Raw genomic sequence first — 6,000 nt, forward strand, 5'->3', positions numbered from 1 at the left:
GTGCTCAATTCCAAGCTTTAAGGACTTTGAATTATTTTTGAAAACTTTGAACAAATTTAATTCAAGTCCAAAAACATTTTGCCTTAAATTTTTATATCAAAATATAGTTCAACAATCTCCCTTTTTTGATATAACAAAACATTGAAAAATTGTTTTTGACAAAACTCCCCCTTAATAAAATATTTAATGAAAATGATACCAATTGTTGGAAAATGTATGAAAAAGTTCAACTCCCCCTTTTTCATTAAGAATTTGATTTTTTTTCAAACCATACTTCTCCCCCTTTTTGTTAGATAAAAAAGAATTCAACTTTAAAGTTCAAAAATAACTTTGGAGAGTAAGTGGTAATTTTTACATTAAAAGCCATTTGAAAAATCAAAGCTCCCCATCAAAAAGTGCATTCCAAACAAAATTGACTTTAAAAACTTGACACTTAAACAAAATTGAATTTCAACAAAGAATAACAAACATGTTAGTAGTACATGAAATTCAATATATCCAAGTCTAAAATACTTTATGCAATACCAATTATTGAAATTAAGTACATGTGCATAAGTTTCAAATGTTATGCATTTGAAAATTTTGATATCAATTGTTAGAGAGATATCTTTAACATTTAAAAAACATGCATAAACATTTAAATTTAGGACAAAAACTTAAAAAAATTGAAATCGAAATATTTTGAAAATTTGATATCAATTGTTAGACAGATATCATTTGCATTGAAAATCAATTTTGACCAAAATTCATTATGATGAACTAAAAACAATTATGAAAAATCATTAAAACTTTAAAATGTTCATCATAACACCTTTTTCACCTACATGAGATGAAAAACGTCAAATCATTTAAAATCAAAACACATGCATGCTTAAATCAAAATGAGCATCCAAATAATCAAAATCAAAAGCATTAAGCTTGAGGTTACCCATTCATTTTCAAGTGTGTCTAGAGCATTTGAATATCTTCACTTTCATCACCATTGCTCCCACACACCTATAAGAGATATTTAATTGGATTTTGGTAACCAAATTTCTTTGGATCCTTGGACGTTAGTTTCAATGCCCTTTTTCCCTTAGGAACCCATACTTGTCTAACTTTAAAAGATTTTCGTTTCTTTATGGGACAAGTATGTTCCAAATGACCATAAAAATAACAATGTGAGCATTTTGTCTTTTTTAAACATAATGAGTTGTTTTGAGAAGTTAATTCTTTTTCTTTTCTTAAGCTCTCAAGCTTAACTTTCAAATCAAAATTTTCTTTTTCTAAATCATTGATTTTGAATTTTGAAAGCTCTAAATCATTTTTCAAAATTTCATTTTGATTTTCAAAATCAACTTTGGCTTTCAAAATCAAATCATTTTCAACTTTAAATTTTGAAATCAATGTCTTATATTTGGAATCCATGGTCTCAAATTCCAAATACAACTCATTATAAGCATCTTGTAACTCATTAAAAAAATTGAATTTAAATCATTAGAGTTAGAAGATACCATTGAATCTCCTTCGATGGCCATGAGACATAAGTTGGCTACTTCATCTTTATCATTGGAGTCAACTTCATCACTCCAAGCTGCCACAAATGCATTTTTCTTGCTTGATACCTTCTTCTTTAGGAGAGGATATTCATACTTGACATGCCCCGTTCTTTGACAATTGAAGCACACTGGGGGACCCTTATTCTTGGTTGATTCATGATTCACTTCCTTGGAAGACATGAATATCTTGAACTTTTTGAAGAGCTTGGTCATCTCTTCTTCTTCATCCACCTCTTCACTTGAATCTTGATAGCTCTTATTGGTGGACTTGAAGGTAATGCCTACCTCCTTCTTTTTCTTGTTTTTCTTCTCTTCATTTTCTTTCTCTTCCTTCACCATCAACTCATGAGTAATAAGAGAACCAATCAACTCCTCGAGAGTGAGAGAGTTAAAATCTCTAGCTTCGATAATTGTCGTCTTCTTCGATTGCCAAGATTTTGGAAGAGAGTAGATCATCTTCCTCACAAGCTTCTCATTGGAGATAACTTCTCTAAATCCCTTGAGACCATTGACAATCACAGAAAATCTATTCGTCATAGCTTTGATGTCTTCATCGGGTTTCATCTTGAAATTCTCGTAGCTATGGTTGAGAAGACTTATCTTGGTTTCCCTCACTTCATTGATTCCTTCATGAGTAACTTGGAGATTATCCCATATCTCCTTATCATTGGAACAAGAGGAGACTCTTCTATATTCATCCAGGCCTAATGCATAAAAGAGAATGTGAATAGCCTTAGCATTGAGTTGTAACTTATTCTTCTCTCCATCACTCCAATAATCCATCTCACCTGTTCGAATGGTGTAGCTTTTCATGATAGAGTTCCAAGCTCCTAGATCGTTGGCTTGAATGAAGAGCATCATCCTATTATTCCAATAGGCATATTTTGCTTCATTGAAGTAGGATGTCTTGTTGACCGGTTGTGAATCTTCAATATAGTAGGCATCAGAGGTTGAAGCCATTTTGTTATCAGTTGTATCGGGAATCGGTAGAGCTTCTTTGAGGATCGTCTCAAGGTGGTTAAACCTTCTAATGAGTTAAGCTCTGATACCAATTGTTAGGATTTGAAGAGGCTCAATTGAACAACTAAAAATGTGCAAAGGGGTTTAATTGATAAAAATGTGATTAGGGAATAAGGAGAACAAAAGATGGAAAAATTTAGCACTAGGATTTAAAATGGTCTGACTTATCAACCAAGTCTACATCCACTAGCTTAGCTCCTCACTAAGGATTTTCTAACAAGTTCACTAATTTATCTTATTTTTCAAGGACAAAGAGATAACCTTTACAACTCCTTATCTTTTGAATTTGCTAAGATGGAACCAAAAATCCCTTTACAAAAGGTAAAAAGAAGTAAACAAATAAACCTCTCAAAGGTAGTGTGTTTACAAGAATTTAGCTCACACAAACACAATATTTATAAAAGAAATGAAAATAAGAAAAAAAACTCTTCTCTTGTGTTTGATTGCTTGGATTGGTGTTTCTAAGCCTTCTTCAAGTGTCTTAAACTTGTTTTTATATGTTGGAATGTTGTTGTGGTCTTTTCTAGTCATTGGGAGTGTTTGGAGCCGTTGGGGATCAAATTTCGTGCAGAATAAAGTTGCCAAGAACAGAGGGTATTAGTACTCCTTAAGGGATTATCGATACTACCTTTTTCAATTAACTGTTACTAGTTGTTGGGGCCTGATGGTATCAATACTGTGCCTATTAAATCGATACTACTATACAGAGTAGTATCGATATCCATTTGGGTATCGGTACCATTTTTGCATTTTGGAATTTAAGCATTGCTGGTAGTATCGATACTACCTAGTGAGAATTGATACTTCCCTTACCTTTGGTATCGGTACCATATGAACAATATCGATACTACTTTTCCAGAAAATTGTTTTGTACTCAATTCTAAGTTTTAAGGACTTTGAATTATTTTTGGAAACTTTGAACAAATTCAATTAAATTCCAAAAACATTTTTCCTTAAATTGTTATATCAAAATATATTTCAACAGTATTGATTTCCAATAGTGCAAGGAATAGTAAATCTCCATGAATCCTTTAACTTTGGTGGCAATCTGCTCATGATTATGGATCTACACCCTTTAGTAAGTGCAATAATTTCGAACTTGCTATGTTTCTTGGAAAACACTTCTTTTATGAACTTGGATTAGTTAAACATTTGTTCTAATGCATCAATTAATGAGATATTGATCCTCAATTGCCTCAAAACATAAAAAACTTCTTGGATTGTTGGTCTTTCTTGGTGGTTTAGAATCGATGTGTGGTCTTTCTTTGAGTTGTAACAGTAATTATAGTGACATTGCTGGTGGTAATGGCTTAGATTTTCTACTTTAGTCAGCATTCTTTTCTGTAACATCAATATTGTGACTCAATCACCTCTTCAAGTTCCTTGCCTTTGGGTTGTAGGTTAGGTCTCTCGTTATTTTTATTTTTTTGTGCTCATCATTCTTCCCTAGTTAAAGTCCCCTTCTCATTGTGATGGCTTTACAATATTGGTTACAATGTGCTTTTATATTCACCTTAGAAACTCCAATGTCACTTGACAATGCTTTTTGGTGTTTGATGTTTAACGCATTGGCTAATTGTTCAACTTGATTCTCTAATGCTCTTAGTGATGTCGACTGACTTTGGATGATAACATCATTTCTTGACAATGGCGGATCCATAAATATTTTTAAGGGTGAGAACATATATATTTACAATATAATTTTTTTTGAATGAGGTAGTTATAAAAAAAATTCAAGGTGGACACCATCAATAGAATATATCACTAATCGAAGAAAATTTAGATTTCAGGGTAGACACCATTAATAAAATAAGTGACTAATAGAAAAAAATCAGATTTTAGGGTGGGCACGTGCATACCCTCCGCCCTTAATGGATCCGCCATTGTTTCTTGATATGTATTCCTTTAGTAGAAACCCAAGTGTCAATAATGTGCTAGCTTGGTTGGAAGTTTGCCCTTAATAATTATGTTGATTTTTGCATTGTTATGGTTATATTTCTTGATGATGTGACCAGTGATATGGTAGCATCGATTGCTACTATTCATATTGTTGATGTGAATGTACTATGGTTGTGTATTCTCAAATTTTGAATTCAATGCTATATTAAGTTAACTACATTATGACTTTCCCGTGATAGATCAATACGATTCTCGAAGTTTAGATTATAGGTGCAAGCATTGTTATTCCAATTTTAGTTTCTCATAGAATACAGAGAATTGGAATTTTATGCATATTCCTCAAAATTATAATGGTCACCACAGTAAACACAAGTAATAATAGATGTTGATTTGACTTCATGCATAACTCCAGGTTGTTGCGTCTTAATCATCATCTCAGTCAATGTTGTCACATGGATAATCAATGCATTCAGAGCATCATTGTCCATTGTAGCAACATATCTCCCTGACATAACCCTTGTATTAGGATATTAATAATCATTTTTGGAGATCAACTCAAGGATGTTATAGGCTTCATTGTGAGACTTTTCCAACAACGCTCCATTGGCTGATGTGTCCACAATCAATCGAAGTTGTATGTTAATATCATTATAAAATATCTTCATTTGTTTCTAATGTTAAAAATCATGCATTAAGCATTTACGCAACAATTCTTTAAATCTCTCCCCAAGCTTCATAGAAATTTTCATCCTCAAATTGCTTGAAAGATGTAATGTCATTTCTCAATATAGCATTCATGTTGGGAGGATTAAATCGCGACAAGAACTTTTGGGCAAGTTCATTCCACAATGCTATAACTCTAGTTGGGAATGAGTTAACCCATGCCTTTGGCTTTGTCACGAAGACAATAAGGAAATAATTTGGGCTTCAAAGCTTCCTCGGTAACTCCTTACTGAACAAAATTATTACACACTTCCAAGAATGCTCGTAGGTGTGCTCTTGGATCCTCTATAAATATCTCACTGTATTGTCTCATCGATTACAAATTTTAGAATATCATTTGTTTTAACTCAAACTGTGCAGCATAGATAGTAGGTTACATAATGCTAAAATTAAGATCATCCAATGTCGGCACAACATGGTACTTGATAGGGCTATTGCGGTCATCAATGTTGTAATAATTTTGCGGCATTGTAATATTTTATAAAGGTAGAGCACCATAGTGAGCCATGGTTGGTTGTTGTTAATGTTGTTGCCTCTCTCGGTGGATAGTTTGCTTGATTTCTAGATCAAACAATTCTAAGTCCTAGTTATTGGTATGTGTTATGCACCAACAACGCTATGCTAAAGCTACCTACACAAAAAAAAAACAAATTAAAAAAAAGAAAATAACTCTAAAAGTAATGACACAATCCCTCTCTCGGTGGATAGTTTGCTTGATTTATAGATCAAACAATTCTAAGTCCTAGTTGTTGGTAAGTGTTATGCACCAACAACGTTATGCTAAAGCTACCTACACAAAAAATAAAACAAATTAAAAAAT

The 6,000-nt window shown here is 32.6% G+C and overlaps 1 non-coding gene across 1 annotated transcript; it reads left to right on the forward strand.

The window, feature by feature from the left end:
• The first annotated feature begins 5,138 nt into the window (after positions 1–5,138).
• On the forward strand, positions 5,139–5,246 carry LOC120191346. The gene has a single exon (XR_005522687.1). It is a non-coding gene; the product is annotated as a small nucleolar RNA R71 (small nucleolar RNA).
• Positions 5,247–6,000: the final 754 nt, after the last annotated feature.

The sequence above is a fragment of the Hibiscus syriacus genome, unplaced genomic scaffold, assembly GCF_006381635.1.
Source record: "Hibiscus syriacus cultivar Baekdansim isolate YM2019G1 unplaced genomic scaffold, ASM638163v2 tig00116965_pilon, whole genome shotgun sequence".
Classification (NCBI taxonomy): domain Eukaryota; kingdom Viridiplantae; phylum Streptophyta; class Magnoliopsida; order Malvales; family Malvaceae; genus Hibiscus; species Hibiscus syriacus.